We start from the raw sequence: 17,185 nt of genomic DNA on the forward strand, positions 1-17,185 counted from the left end.
GGCTTTGGTTATTGTCATTTTTGTGCAATTTTTGGATTGTTGTATTTGGGAGATGGACCATGTATGCAGAAGACAAACAGGGTGCAGTTTTTTTGGAGTGATGTTGCAAGGTGGGAGCAAGAGATAGCAGAGGATGAAGACAAGTTCTGTTGTTATTTTGTATCACTTTTTTTTTGTTTTTTTTAAATGTAAAAATAAGAGTGTAAATTGGTTTTATGAATAGAACTTGGGCCCAAAATATCAAAGCCCCCCCTATTTTTTTGTTTATATATTTTTTGGTTAATAAAATAAAAAACAAAATTAATCTAATTAAAAACAAGAAATAATAAATAAATAAAATTTACACTTAAACCTAAAATCAAACTTTTTATATATATTTTTAAAACGAAACTTGGATAACAGATGCCCCTATTTAAGTTTCTTCTATCGAAGATGTGAAGAGACTTAAATACAAAGTACACAATTTTTGTCCTAAGATCGCCGCAACAATGCTTATGACATGAATGCAATGAACACTTTTTTTTGTTATTTTGAATGCAATATGATATGAGACGGATGTTGAACTCTGTGGGGAATATAGTGCCACGAGAGATAGACTAATGATGGAGAGGCTTCGAAACGAGGGATGAAACTCTGGGTAAAAAGATAGTAGTAACGTCTTAGGGTGGCATTAGACGACATCAATAATCAGATAAATTCGAGAGTGGCATTGAATAAGCTGAAAACACTTTAATGGCGATTGTGACATCAAAATACTCGCTTTTGGATGACAACAAAATGACATGACATCCGATGACTGGCTTTGGATGGCAATGAAAGATTAAGACATCCGATGACGGGCTTTGGATGGAAATGAAATATTATGACATCCGATAATTGGCTTTGGATGGCAATGAAAGATTATGACATCCGATAACTGGCTTTGGATGGCAATGAAAAGTTATGACATCCGATGAATGGCTTTGGATGGCAATGAAAGATTATGACATCCGATAACTGGCTTTGGACGGAAATGAAAGGTTATGACATCCGATGACTGGCTTTGGATGGCAATGAAAGGTTATGACATCCGGTGACTGGCTTTGGACGGCAATGAAAGGTTATGACATCCGATGATTGGCTTTGGACGACAATGAAAGGTTATGACATCCGATAACTGGCATTGGACGACAATGAAAGGTTATGACATTCGATGACTTGATTTGGATGGCAATGAAAGGTTATGACATCCGATGACTTGCTTTGGATGGCAATGAAAGGTTATGACATCCGATGACTTGCTTTGGATGAAAGAAAGAAGCAAAACGTCCATAGAATAGCATTGGAAAGAAAGGTGGTCAGACGGATATACATCTGCTTTGGTAGGTGCCAAGTGAGTTGGACTTAGATCTCAAGGTAGGATGTTGATAACAATGGGACCTCGAAAGAATGTAAATGAGTATGAGTTTTGTTTCGATGCATGATATTGACTTTTTCTATGCATGATATATGAATGATTAATGCAATGAAATTGTATACGACGACTGAGGTAGACTCTTTTATGAGGGAATATTGGAACTCTGATTCCTTAACACAAGAACATTGCCAACATGGTTTTGTCACGCTGATGATCCTTTTGAGAATGACTGCTAAAATGCTTGAGGATCGGTGAAGAAAAATGCCCCTGATTGACTGGTTATTATCTGATCGTTGCTTCTGTCCTTGAAATGAATGCCAGGAACACTTTCCCCAGTATAAATCTTGAATAACAGGATCTTGAAGTAACGTGTCCCTGATAGAACCACTGATCAAGTTTTCTCAACTATTTGAACTTCCTTGAAAGATGAGTACTTGCTTGCAAATAAAATGTTCATTCAAAAATGGTAATTTTAATGCAACGCTCAAAGCATATTTTGAAATCAAAGTCATTGTAGGAATGATATTATTAATGTAAAGCAAATGAATCAAAGGTCCAAACACAATGGTCTAGACATTCAAAGCGATGGATAAAGCAAAAGGTATGGTAAAACAAACGATTTGCAAAGATCTTTAGGAGTCAGGTTAGCGCAACCTTGTTGTAGTATGCTTTCAAAATAAACCTTGCTTCAATTAGGTCTTTTGAGGGTTGTAACGTGGCTTGGTTCACGGTTTTAGAAACAAAGGATATAGGCTCAAAGTATATTTGTACCCACCAATTCTTCATGATGATCTCCAATCCTACGCTCAGTTAACTCAAATTATGCATTCAGGTTCCAAGAGGATTTGGAATTGCACCTATGATAATGATGATGGTTTAAAGACCAAGAGAATCTTTGGGATGACAGCCACTTCTTCCTTTTGATAGTCACAACGTTTTATTGTTGTTCAAGGGATTTATTGACTTCTCTTTTTTTTATATCCCTACCTTTTGCCTAAACCGTTTCATTTGAGATTACAGCTAGCGGGATGCCCCAATTTTGCCTAAGTCTCCTTCGTAGGTTTTGACTTAGCAGACTTTTTTTTTAATTTTTTTTTATATTGGAAAGATAGTGACTGCCTTGATAATGATTAATGATAACCATCTTGGTCACTTTTGATTGAAACCCTTATTGAAATGTGTACTTAATGATTTTCTTGAAATTGAATGCACTACCAAATCAACTGAGAACTACCCTGCCCCAGGTTAAAATTGCGGTTTTTTCGTTTAAAAAGAAACTCCAACTTTTAGGCTCAAAGGGGTTGACTAGGGATTAACTTCCTTATTTCTCCAGTGTTTGGGGATTGAAATAATGCTTGTACATCATTAGAAAATTTTTATTTGAAAGCATACCATTTCAACAACTTGGGTATTTCGTTGTCATCATTCTCCCTCCAATCTTTGCATAAACAGAAGTTTGATAGAGAAAGTGAACAAGATATATATATATATATATATATATATATATATATATATATATATATAAAGATAAAACATAAAGAAGCACACAATGGATGTAAATGGATTGATTCAAATATGTAATTCTCATTTCATTAAAATTAAACATTCAAAAACAAAAACAAAGTTCAAATGGAGTACACGAAACAAAATAAGGAAATTGCAAACAGAAGGAGACAAGGCCTAGTGACTAATTAGTGACGAGGAGGAGCTATCATGTGTGAAACACTTGGCGTTAGGGAAGTAACTTGGCTTTCTTTGCTCTTCAGCCACTCTGTTTTGGCAAAGGATTGTTGACAACATTGGGATTGATGTCTTTGAAAGAAAGAGTCTTTGCACTAATCAGCTCTTGCACTCTAGTCTTTAGTGCATAGCAACCTTCCAAGTCATGGCCTATACCACCTTGATGAAAATCACAATGAAGGTCAGATGGGAATCCTTTTGGAGGAGGATCTCGAAGCGGAGGTGGAGCCCTAGTCGTAATCAACCCTTTATGAACCAATGCGGGATTCAATTCAATGTATGACATAGGAATAGGATGAAAGCGGTGTCCGCACGGTTTTGATTCTGATTAGCAACTTGAGGTTGAGGAGTTTGAACTTGTGGATCCTTAGTCATAGGAACAACTGTAACTACAATTGGTTGATCATAGTTATTAGTCCTTTGACGAGGTCTTCTGCTTTCATCTGAAACAACATTTGTTTCTCCATCCTTCTTCTTATGGAAATTTCCATAGAACTTTCTTGTCCCATTAGAAGATTCAGCAGCATTGGCAATTTTGCCACTCTCGATTCCTTCCTCTAGCCTTTGACGAATGGTCACCAAGTCTGTAAAGTTGGAGGACATACTTCCGATCATCTTCTCCCAATAGAAGGGTGAGAGAGTATCCATGAACATTCTAGTTAATTCCTTCTCAGCCAATGGAGGTTCAACTTGTGAAGCTAGCTCTCTCCAGCGTTGAGCATATTCCTTGAAGGATTCTCTTTCCTTCTGAGACATGTTTTATAGTTTCGACGATCAGGAGCCATGTCTAGATTGTACTTGTATTGCTTCATGAAAGCATCAGTCAGATATTGGAAGCAATGGATACGACTCTTCTCAAGTCCCATATACCATTTCAAGGAAGCACCAGTTAGACTATCTTGAAAATAGTGGATCAGCAATTTATCGTTCTTGGTATAGGCAGCCATCTTGCGGTAATACATGGTCAAATGGATTCTTGGGAAAATGTATCCCTTGTACTTTTCAAACTCAGGAGTTTTAAACTTGGAAGTTATGACCAGGTCAGAAACCGAACACATGTTCGTAGCACCAACCCCAAAGTAATCAGCACCTTCCATGGCTCTTAGTCTTTTCTCCAAGATTTGATATTGTTCTTTGACTTCATCAATATCACCAGCTTCTTTTTGGCTTTCACTTTGATGATCTCCATCATGGTACTCAAAGAGAGGCTTTTCATAAGTGGTTTCGGCAGCAGCGTGCACAATAGGCGGAGACTCAGTAATGATTGGAGTTTAGAGCATTGGTCGTGAAGGTTGACCAACCATAGAAGTAGTGGCGTGAGGTGGAGAATAATCCAGAGGTAAACCAAACTCAGGCCATGTGGTGGCGGGCCTTAAAACAGGAATAGGGTCTTCAACATCGTCGGCGACCTCTTGAATGACAGTCCTTTGAGGTGGTTCTCCGTTAGCAATCAGAACTTGCAACATCTCAGTGAGCTTAGTCATTCCTGACTTCAAATCCTCAATCTCCATTTTGACTTCAGCATTGTGTTGCTCTTGATCTTCCATTCTTCGTCTGATGTTGGCTCTAGTCTCGTACTCGTGCGGAGGAACCAGTTTAACAGTTAACAGATAACTGAATGAAAGAGACAGTTGGAATAAGGTACAAGGACAGCATGCATCATGCAAATGATACGCAATGTCATGCAAATGTTAAATGCAAAGCATGGTAATAGAACAACCTATCGGAAGGCTCCTTAAGTTAGGATAGTTCTAAGTTCTTTACCCAAAAATCCCCTCACAAGGTTAACTCTAGAGTTTTTGAATATAATAGTTCCTAGAGGCGTCCAAGCATGATCAGATTTTCATCATGCGACAGGTGAACCATCTTATAACGAATTTCATGAATATGCATCCTGTAGGTGTGGTTATCGTACTAATCATACAAGGTGTGCACCTTGGGTACCGATACATAAATTCTTCAGATGGAACGGGTTCGAAAGGTCCTTGGAGTTAACGACAACATCAGATTTCTGTCATGCGATGGGAGAACCATCTTATGAGAAATTTCATGACTAAGTCTCCTCCAAGTGGGGTTTTCGTATAAGCCATTCAAGGTGTTCACCTTGGGGACTAACACTACACAACCACCTCCTAACTTATGTTTTTCTCTTTTTTTCAAAGCTCGGGTTGAGAGCTTCACTCAAATATCATTCCCATACCCACAGTTGAGTATATACAGGAATAAATAAAAAGCGGTAAAGCAAGTGTAAAGGAAAATAAATAACATAAGAGTAAACATAAAGAATACAAAAATAAACAAACAAAATCAAACTCTCAAATACAAAACAAACTAAACTAGGGTTGACCCTCTTAGGATTGTATGTCCCCAGCAGAGTCGCCACTTTCTGTAGCGGTAAAAAAATACTCGAGCTTTTTCACGCGCTCGAAACAATAACAGAGTCGCCACCGAACTTTATTTATTCCAGGAAGGAAGGGGAAAATATCGATAAAACCCATGAATAAAAAGAAATGGATAAGATGGTCATCGCAACCAAATTAGGGTTCGGGAGTTAGTTAAGCAAGGGGGAGGTATTAGCACCCCTCACCTCCATCGTACTTGATGGGACCCATTTAGTTAGTTTCGTGTTTGAGTGTTAGCGTAATATTTGTGTTCTTTTGCTTATTAATCGAGGAAAGATAAAACAAAGATTTTTAGGGTTTTTATTATTATGAAGAAAAAAGAAAAGATTTTATATTATTATGCTCGCCAAGACGTTTGTATCTTGTGCCTACGTATTCCCTAGTGCAATGGGAAAGTCAGAGCAATCGTAGTTCGGGCGAAGAACCACGAAAAGTTTGTTGGTTGATTTTAACGAGAGGTACTCGATCGCTTTCAAATGGAAATACTACGCGCACATGGATATGAGATCACTACAAGAATGGATGACTAAATCAAGATAAAGACGAGATTTTGGCCATCATCGCATTCGAGTGGAAGATATTCGATATTCACATGTGGAAGTATGTTCGCAATTTAAAATTAAATAAGTGTCTCGTTTATGAGAAGGGTTTTTAAAAGAAAGGGCAATAAGGCAAAAAGGTTTGAATAAAATCGAAGATGTGTTTTAAAGGACGTTTAGAAAAGGATTGAGCATAGGTGTTAATCTACCGCGTCTTTACCCAAGGTATTCAACAGGAGCGAGCCCCGTTGTCACCTGTTGTCCTAGTTAATAAAAAAGGATATTTGCGGACGTTTAGCGAAGGATTGAGCGTAGGTGTTCACCTAGCGCGTCTTTACCCAAGGTATTCAACAAGAGCGAGCCCCATTGTCATTTGTTGTCCTTGTTAATTAATGAATTTTAATTTAAAAGCTCAAGGTATTCAAGATGTGTTCACCCCTTGTCACTTAATCTCTTGGTTTGTTAATGTGTTTTGATTCAAAAGATCAAGGTATTCAAGAGGTGTTCACCCCTTGTCACTTAATCTCTTGGTTTGATTAATGAAAGGTTTTCGAAAAGAAGAAGTTCGACGTTGGATCGAGAATTATTTGTAACTACTTGGCGTTGGACCAAGGTTTATTTATTTTTGAATTGAGATTAATCTAATATTTTTGGTATTTTAATAATAAAACTAAAATCTAGAAATAAAATATATTCTTAGATTTTTAAATAAAAAAACTAATTAACTACTATAGTCGAAAATTGATTTTATCGATTAAAGGACTAATTAACTAAATTATTTAAGTCAAACAAATAGACTATAAAAGAAATTGAATGAAGAAGTTGGGCCAAGGGGGTGCGCTGGCAGATAGGCCCAACATTGATTAAGTGAAAGAAAGAAAAGGAAAAAAAAACAAATTTGCATGACACATGGGCTGGAACCTGGTCGATCCATGACCCATGACCACCGAATGAAAACCTAATCTGCTACATGGACGACTGCTTTTAAGTTCAACACATTTTGACCAAACAAACGATTTATCACCTTTTCTTTCTTTATGTTTCACGATTAATTTTTCGGAAAGAACTCTCTCATCCCTCTCGTTTATCTTTTTTCTCTCTCGATTTCTCCATCTCTCTAAAGCTCTCTAAAATTGCCCTGTTTCTATCATCAACAGAGAACTCGAAACAACATCAAAAACAACGAAACAATCGTCTTTCTCTCGACTACGACACGATTCAAGTAACATTTACGCAAAGAATGAAAGCATATTACCAAGAACAAGCACACATCCAACATTCAAAGTATAAACAGAGATTCAAATCATTATGCAAATACTTCTAGATACACAGTTCACAAAGGTTTGTAGGGGGATCGAAAAAAATACCAACTCCGAAAGTTTTCGGCGGTGAAGATCCCCGGTGAGCTCGATTCTTCTCTTCTATTCTTCTTCTACTTCTTCTCTTGAGTGTGTTTTGTTGCTGCGTTTATGGTTTTGAGCGGATTCGGAGAGTGATTTGAGTGTTGTGCGGTTTTGTGTGTTTTTTATGCGTCTGTATGTGAAGGTTATGGTGAAGATTGATGCCATGAGTGTGAGCCTGACTATTGAGTGATGTGAGACGAGGGTGGTTTTTGTGAGAGGGTTTCGGTGAGTTTTGTTCAGGTGATGAGTGGATGTTTGAGTGAATCGGTGGAAAGCGTTGTTATTGTGAAAGTGAAGGTGAGCCGAGTGGTTTCAACAGAGATTTGTTAGGAAGATTGTTGGTGAGTTGGTTTGGATGTGAGAAGTGAATTTGTGTGCATTCGGTTAGTGTGAAGGTTTCTTTGAGAGAGCTTTGACAGAGATTTTTATTTCTCTTTCCTGTTGCAAGCTTATTTTATAGATGGATGAATGGTGAGAAATGGGGGGAAAATGGTGAGTTTTTTTGAACATTTTGATTGACTTATTCAAATGGCTTTTTCGATGCAGGCTTTGGTTATTGTCATTTTTGTGCAATTTTTGGATTGTTGTATTTGGGAGATGGACCATGTATGCAGAAGACAAACAGGGTGCAGTTTTTTTGGAGTGATGTTGCAAGGTGGGAGCAAGAGATAGCAGAGGATGAAGACAAGTTCTGTTGTTATTTTGTATCACTTTTTTTTTTTTAAATGTAAAAATAAGAGTGTAAATGGGTTTTATGAATAGAACTTGGGCCCAAAATATCAAAGCCCCCCCTATTTTTTTGTTTATATATTTTTTGGTTAATAAAATAAAAAACAAAATTAATCTAATTAAAAACAAGAAATAATAAATAAATAAAATTTACACTTAAACCTAAAATCAAACTTTTTATATATATTTTTAAAACGAAACTTGGATAATAGGCAAAGATGTGGATGTAAAAGCTGTTTTTGTTGACTTTAATAAAAAGTCTAATTTTTTTCTAAAATATGCAACGATGTGACGATTGAACTATGAATGTGACACAACCAAATAAACAAAAATTCATAGGGAAAAAATTGGGGTGCGACACCCCCTCAATCACAACAGTGATTACAAATAAACCTATAACAATTACAGAGAGAAGACACTCTTCAAAAACACACATTGATCTGCTTAAAAGCTTCAATTAAGAGACACACACTTGTGCTTAAAATCTTAGAGTGACAATAAACAAAAACAACCTATTCCAACGCAATCATCAAGGACAATTGCTTGGATCACAAGAGACAGCTACAAAACTACGGTTCTTCACAATACACAAACTCTTCCGTCTGCGTTCCAAATTAGGATTGTAGTCTTTTTATATGCAGCTCCTGGCCTTGGGCTTTTTCAGAACAGATTAAAGTTAACAAAGTTAACCTAATTTACACGCCATCTGGTTGTTACAGAATATGTTGTCAGCCTGATCTTCTGGATGAAATATTCAGCACAAAATAAAAGGTTTCCTAAACTGATAATTGAGAGAAATCAGGAAAAACATTTAATAAAAAATAACAGCTCATGCTGTCACACACGAATGTGATGACATCGGTCATGACATTTACTACAAAACCTGCATTAGCTTCTACATATGCAGCCTGCATAATACAATATAAAACATGACATGACAATAGTCAAGTCATAGAGAGTAGAGGAGGTTCCTTTCCTCAATGTTACTCTGTTATGGACATAGCAGGCTGTGTTCATAGCCTTAGCCCAAAAATACATGGGTAGCTTCTTTGCATGAATCATTGGTCTGACTGATTCTTGTATAGCCCTATTTTTCCTTTCTACTACTCCGTTTTGTTGAGGTGTAAAAGGGGAGGAGAATTCTTGACTGATTCCTTCAGTTGAATAGAATTCAGCAAATTTGGCATTCTCAAATTCCTTTCCATGATCGCTCCTGATTCTGATAACAGCTTTATCCTTTTCTCTTTGCAGTGTAGCGGAAAGCTCCTTAAAAACTTAAAATACATATGATTTTTCTCTAATGAAGCTTATCCATGTGTATCTGGAGTAATCATCAACCACTACATAAGCATACCTTTTTCCTCCAAGACTTTCCACTTGCATTGGTCCCATTAGATCCATATGCAGCAGTTCCAAGGTTTTAGAGGTGGTGAGTTGACTGTTCTTTGGATGAGAAGTCCTGGTTTGCTTGCCATCCTGATATTCTCCGCACACTTTGCCTTCATCTATCTGTAGTTTTGGTATTCCTCTCACAGCTTCCTTGTTTATGATCTTTTTCATCCCTCTCAGATGAAGATGACCCAGTTTTTGATGCCACATTCTAACCTCTTTTTCTTCTTTTGTCATGGAGCATATTGATGAATGACTTGCTGTTTTGGGTTCCCATAAGTAGAAGTTGTCTTTTGATTTCACTCCCTTCACGACCTCTATATTTTCTTCATTAGTGAGCACACATTCATCCTTGGTAAATCTGACTTTTAGACCTTGATCGCACATTTGGCTGATGCTGATCAAGTTTGCAACTAGTCCTTTGACCAGTAGAACACTATCTAGTTGAGGAGTTCCTGGATTTTCTAAATTCCCTACCCCCTTAATTTCTCCCCTAGCTCCTTGATTTCTTCTAACTAGTTTTTCATTCCTGTCATGTGCTTTGTACATCCGCAATCAATGCAGAGTCTTTGACATTAAGAATAATAAAGAGAAAGCCATACATAATTTAGAGGGTCACATGTAGAATCCCCGCCCTTTGTGCATCTTTAAACTTTTTGATCGGCACCACTCAAAATTAATTAATTAGTTTTAAATTACCTAGTTGATTGAGTTATGTAGCTATAATACATAGTTACAATATTGATTCCTTTTCAATGCACATGCTGCTGGAATAAAGAGTTAGAAAACAAATAAAATAATAAAATAAGTAGATTAAATTAAGTTAAATAGTATTAAAAATAAATATAAATAAATAATATATTAATGCAATACATCATACTAACAAAAAAATTAGTATATATTGATTTAAAATGGTGTTTTTTCTTATATATATATATATATATATATATATATATATATATATATATATATATATATATATATATATATATATATATATATATATATATATATATATATATATATTCATTATTTACCCGTCATCTAAAACATGATACATATATCAGGCCCATAAAATTTTTATATTTCTTGAATTTCGATCAACTTAGCATGTTTTAAAAGTTCTCCTATAAACTCTTCTAACATAAAAATATCTAAAGCATAAGAATTAGAGTAAAGATTTTTAATATGAAACTCAAACACATTTAATCTTTTTTATTTTGTGATTTTTAATTTGTTTATTATTAATTTGTAATTTTATTTGAATTAAATTAAATTTGAACACGACTATTTTTAGATATCCACCTCCGCCATCCATCCATCCCAAAGAGAAGGACGCCATTCACCATCAAATATTTATTAAACAACTATCTTGTGACCATATAAACTATCATTATTTTGTCCCACACATTATATTTCTTGATGTGTTGAATTCTTCAACATCTGATTTTTCGCAATAATAATAATAATGCATATAAAAAATAAATAGCAAAAATAAGGTAAGGTAAGTTAATGGTTTGAGGGGAAAGAACATATTGAACTAATAAGAGGAAATAAATTCAACTCCTCCACAATTAAAATTACAAATGAACCATTTATAAAAATACAACTAAAAAGTGACAAAAGACATGAATTTAACTAAGGGCACTAAAGAGTACACATGCACTTAGAGCTAATATTGTTGACTTAACTCCAACAGACATTGCCATTCTTCCTTTATCCTTCCTAAAGAAAATTCCTTGATAAATAGGTATATTAATAACAACCAACACCCCATTTAGTAGAACTTGCAATAACATTGTCTCAAATATTCTAAAACATTGCCCACTTAACACAACCACCTTAACAACATCCCAACAAGACAAAACAAATTCAGCATTACAATTGTAGCCAATAAAGTGAGCATTGGAGAAGAGCTTCCAAACTCCATAATCTCATTCTCATATCTTTGAGAAATATTTTCTTCAGCTACCTTAGTAGATACTCTGAAGCCTAAATTTGAAAATCCTAGGAACTTCAACATGGTGTCAATTAAACAAAAAAGGTAAGAGGTTGTTCTTTTATATAGCCACATTCTTAAGTCATTCCACCAAGCCTTGATTATTCCTCCTACTCTTAAAAACTCTATCACACAGTATGATAAGTCAGCAACTATCACATATGCAAAAGATATGATCCATGGACTTTAAATCTCATCAATAACACCAAAATGAAACTTAGAATAACTTTTGTAGAAAATTATGAAACACGCATGGACACTAGGACATGACACGACATGCATACTCCGACACACCTAACCTGAAAATATAAGATACCAACACTACTACATAATATACATGAAATTATTTGAACTTCATTTATCTATTTATAGTTAAAAGAGTTTAAAATATTCTAATTAAAATATTTTTTTGAAACACTTGTCTCTCGAAACTTGTTTGACATTCCAACATGGGTCTGATTTTTCTATAATGTGTCTAACTTTTTTAACATATGACATATAAATTTCATACATGACACATACTCCTAAAGGTGATTGAGCTTCATAAATAGAAACTGTAAGAAATTTGATGCATGATATAATTGTGTTCTTAATAAGGTAACATTAATTAATTCATACCTCTAGAAACAAGGGGATGCCTTTGAGGAGAAAAAGTGAAGGGATGATGCAGTAATATAGAGTTGGAAAGGAGTTAAGTGCCCACATATTATAGTGACAATATCCAAGTTGAAGGCTTAAACTTATCAATCCATAAGCGTACCAAACAGGACTGAACTTAGAAAATATAATTTGAAAACATCCTTCTGACAATCTCTTATGTTGAATAAGCACTTCTAGCAATGTGGTCGGAAACAATCCTAAAAAAGCTTTTCTTTTTGGATTATAGTATACTGATTTCCATCCTTTACATGAAATAGATAATCATGTCACTATATCCTCCACTGCACAATCATAATATAGTCCCACCTGCAATCAAATATTCACACATTGAGTAAATTAATATCACTTCTGAGTTTAGGAAAGCCAAGAGCAACAACTTATGTCTAATACCCAAAGCCTTAAGGCATCAGGTAAATGAAACATCAATTTTTATTCTTTTGATAATTTATGAAAAAGGGTGTGAGTGTGACCTCTTTGCCCCAAGATGAGTTTTCTTCATAGGTGCAACTTGCAAGAGGCTTTGATTTTTCTTCCATCTCTTGCAAACTTGCTTCTATCATATTGTCAATATTTTCTTCATTGTTCCAATCATTTTTGTATTGTTTATTGAATTTTCTTCGGAGTACATCTCTTCTGTGAAAACAGCCAGTTCCAATATACATGAGCCCACCAAATCCATCTAAGCCAAAAAATTCAACCTGCATGTGTATTTTCTCATAGGTTAGTTTTTTTTTATGTTGAGTAATCTATAATACAAAATTGACAAGGTAAACATTGAGTTTAGTATTTTTTTTTTAAACTTGGTATCCAATTTTGAAACTGATTAATCCAAAGAGATTAATTCCACCGTTTACTTGGGGAGGCCTATTTAAATCTAATTTACCTCATGAGCTATAAGGATAGCACCACTATATATGCTATTTTTAGTGAGATTTTCAAAGTTCTGAGGACAGGCAAACTTAGTCTTAAAATTTTAATTCATGATAAAAATAAATAGCTTTTGTGTGTGTGTGTATATATATATAGTAATAGAGTACCAGTGAATTCATGACTCCAGCTTTGAAGTTATGTGGAAAATGAGGTCTTTTCTCACGAGCCAAATATACCAAGGTGGGCATAACAATTCCATCTTCATCTCTTGCATTCCAGTCCTTTCTATAGAGAATAATATATATCAACAAATTAATACGAAGCAACTATTAGTTATAGTTGATTATTAACTTATCTATCACAACTCTATGCTAGAATCTACTTAAAAAGTGGTCATTCTAATTCTTTTTCTAAAACTCATTGCTCCTTTTTATTATTATTAATACTTTAAATTTATCTTACATTATAACTAATTTTTTTCTCAATTTCATTCTTTTTTATTTGAAACTATTTTTGTTATTTTATATAAAAAAATTCCTTCTCTCACCGTTCATTTTTTTTCTCAATTTCAACATTCTTATCTCTTATTTTATTTTCTTTCATTTTTCTTATCCAAACAAATTCTTAGAATTTTGAAAGAAAAAAAACTCTAAACCCAAAAGAATGGTGAAAACAGAGTTGAGTAAAAACAAAATACAATATACATACTTGAAGAATTGTTGCATGATCACGCTTAGATGAATATTAATCCCACTGAGAAAAATCCTTATGATTTGCGTATGCTTCTTCTAGTACTTTACCAAGCTTCGATGCATTCTCTACTCTACTTTCCATTTCTCGATATAATTTATATAATCAACAACATACAAGCCTCATGCATAATAAGAAACTCAATATATTCAAGTATAAATTTAAAATATACTATTACAATAATGAACCCAAGAATAAATTATGGTTAATTCACATGTAACGACTTCCGTGACACTTAATTTAAAACATCGAATAACTATGAAATTAATTTTGAATTTGGTTACCTTGATGGCCAAAACCTCTTTAGCATTATTTGAGTTACTAGTGTCTAAGATCTTAAAATATGCATTTGGTAAGCTAGGTTCAACTTTGAATCTCTTGCAAAATGGTAACTAGTGTTTGGAAAATTGAGTAGCCTCTAAGAGAGCATAGAATGTTATTTCTGATCCACCATCATCTGAAAGATACAAACTAAGCTTCTCACTTGGATAATCATAAGCCATCATAGATAGCACTGTGTTTATCACCATTATTGGTGGCTCAATATATGGATCTGCCGTACATACAAATATGTCCACTTTTGGAAACACTTTCTCGTATCTGCTTCACAATATGCACATTCATTAATCACCGAAATCACACATTCACATAGATAATATATTTTTTAAATAGATAAATTGAATGTAATCACATGTGTCGGTGTCGGTGATGCATAGAAAAATATATACCTTTGAGAGAGAACATGAGGTAAGGGTTGTCTGAAAACAGGGTTCCATCTAAGGATTTGCCGAAGGAACCAATAAAAACCAAACCATAGTTCTGCAAAAAGCAATCTAATCCAAACAATATAGTTTCCATCTTCAAACTCTTTGGATATGTAACTCAATCTGTAAATCCAAATAGAGAAAATTCCCACAAACACTGAGAAAGAAATGTTATGTATATGAATCTTCCACTACCTTTTCTTGTCTCAAACAATGGATGACATTCTTCTTTACCCATAACTATTAATTATTGAACTTTGCTCCACTTGTTTTCTTAGAATTCTTTTGACAGCAGTCAAGTGTGATTCCCTAGGATAGGATTTGAATCTTGCACTTAAACATACACTAAATGGAATATCAGGCCTAGATGCAGTTAGATGGAGTAGCGATCCAATCATACCTCTGTAGATCTTTTGATCTACCTTCTTACTTATCTCTTCTTTGCCTAAGATGCATTGGGGTTTTCGCTTCTTTACTTTCTGATAATTTGAATTTCTTCAAAAGTTCTTTGACATATTTCACTTGATGAATGTAAGTGCCTTCAGAAGTTTGGTTTATTTGAATTCCCGAAAAGAATTAAAGCTCACCCATCATGCTCATTTCAAATTTTTCCTGCATAGACTTAGCCAATTCTTTTCCAAGAGAGATATTAGAATTTCCAAAAATAATATCATCCACATATATTTGACAAATTAAGATATCTTTTTTGAATGATTTACAAAAGAGTGTTGTATCATATTTCTCTCTTGTGAACCCTTTATTTATAAGAAATGAACTAAGTCGTTCATACCTGTCATGGTGAAAATCGGGATGAGACACCGGATGCCTTCTTTGGGCTTGGGCTCAAAAAATGATCTTTTTGTTTTTGGGTCACGACCAAACTTTTTATTGTTTCCAAAGCAGGAAAAGGGAAAAAGTTGCACAAACCTTAAAAGATATGCAATGCAAATAATATAAAATTCAAAGCAATGCAAAAAGGGGGGAGAGATTCCGGGAACGGGGTTGGTTATACGAAGGGAAGGTATTAGCACCCTACGCATCTATAGTATTCTATAGGATCCTTTGTTATACTTGTCTATTTATTTCTTACTATGCTATTGGGGAAGTTCCTTGTTTGTGAGATAGGTGGGACCTAAGTTGTTTGTTTGATTATGCTCGCAAAGATCATCGCAATCTTCTGCATACATATCCCTTAGAGGGAATCAGAGCAACTGTAGCTCGAGGTCTACGGGAAGCTAAGGTTTGAGTGGTTTGAGGGAGATAGAAGTTTGCTCGCCAAGGTTAAGACCTTGTGCCTATGTATTCTCAAAAGGATGTTGAGAAAGTCAGAGTAATGGTAGTTCCCACTTATGCTAGTGGAAGCAAAGGATAAGAGACAAATGTCATCTTAATGGTCGATGTATCTAATCTATTTCATTATATACATCTGTTTGATTTTGTTTGAATCTTTTCATTATAAGACCTGGGCTGTGCGGCTTATGGTTCTTAGAATGATAAAGATGTTTTGTTTAGCCAGCCTTGTGGCAAAAGTATGATTAGCCAGCCTTGTGGAAAAAACATTGATTAGCCAGCCTTGTGGCAAAAAAGTTTGATGAGCCAGCCGTGTGGCAAAAAGTTTGATGAGCTAGCCTTGTGGAAAAAAGTTTGATTGTGATGATATAGAAGAGATACTCCTATCATAGAGATGGTAAATGTCTAATCTCCTAGGGTATTTGATTGTGATATGGGGATGCTTTTAAGATGCCCGTGGGTCCTTGTACGAAGCCCAAGAGGAGGCTATTCAAACGTCCTTGCATTGTAAGCCCAAGAGGAGGCTATGGGAGGGACAATCGAGGGTCCTTGCATTGTAAGCCCAAGAGGAGGCTATGGGAGGCACAGTCGTTTGTATGAAGCCCAAGAGGAGGTATGGTATAGTTGGTTTGAGCTCTTAGAGCGATTTCACCGTGATACCATACTCTATGTCCTAACCTATCTAAGGGAAATTCTTTTCACGAAGCCCAATAGGAGGCTATGGGGAACCTAGTGTTATACTAAGTTGAACAAGTATATATAACACGAACAAGTATATGAACAAGTATGAACAAGTATATATGACAAAGTGTGTGTGTGTGTACATGGGAGTTTATGAAGGAAATACACCTTTAAGGATGAACGACTTATCAAATAAGGTTATGTACACAGGAGTTAGGCTTATACTCAATGAGAGGCCCAGTGAATTTTGATTCAAAGCTATGTAAATAAATATTTACAAAGGGGTTGGGGCTTACACCGTAAGGGATGCCCAGTATGTTTTTGAAAAGATTTTGAAGAAAACCCTAATTTTGATTCGTTATTCAAAGGTTTAAATCAAATTGATCGAGGTATAAAAAGATAGGCGTATATACCAAAAGAAATTACCTAATTTTATACAAAGGAGTGGGGCTTACACCTTAAGGGATGCCCAAGTGTTTTTTTGAAAAAGGTTTTAAAGAAAACCCTAGTTTGGTTTAAAACAAAGGTTTCGTAAAAGTTATGTACAAAAAGCTTTTAAGAAGACATGTACAA

At 35.0% G+C, this 17,185-nt stretch overlaps 1 pseudogene; it reads right to left on the reverse strand.

Moving 5' to 3' along the window:
• Positions 1–11,173: 11,173 nt before the first annotated feature.
• LOC131656493 (cellulose synthase-like protein E1) lies at positions 11,174–14,879 on the reverse strand (annotated as a pseudogene).
• Between the last annotated feature and the right edge of the window lie 2,306 nt (positions 14,880–17,185).

This window comes from Vicia villosa, linkage group LG3, assembly GCF_029867415.1.
Source record: "Vicia villosa cultivar HV-30 ecotype Madison, WI linkage group LG3, Vvil1.0, whole genome shotgun sequence".
Classification (NCBI taxonomy): Eukaryota; Viridiplantae; Streptophyta; class Magnoliopsida; order Fabales; family Fabaceae; genus Vicia; species Vicia villosa.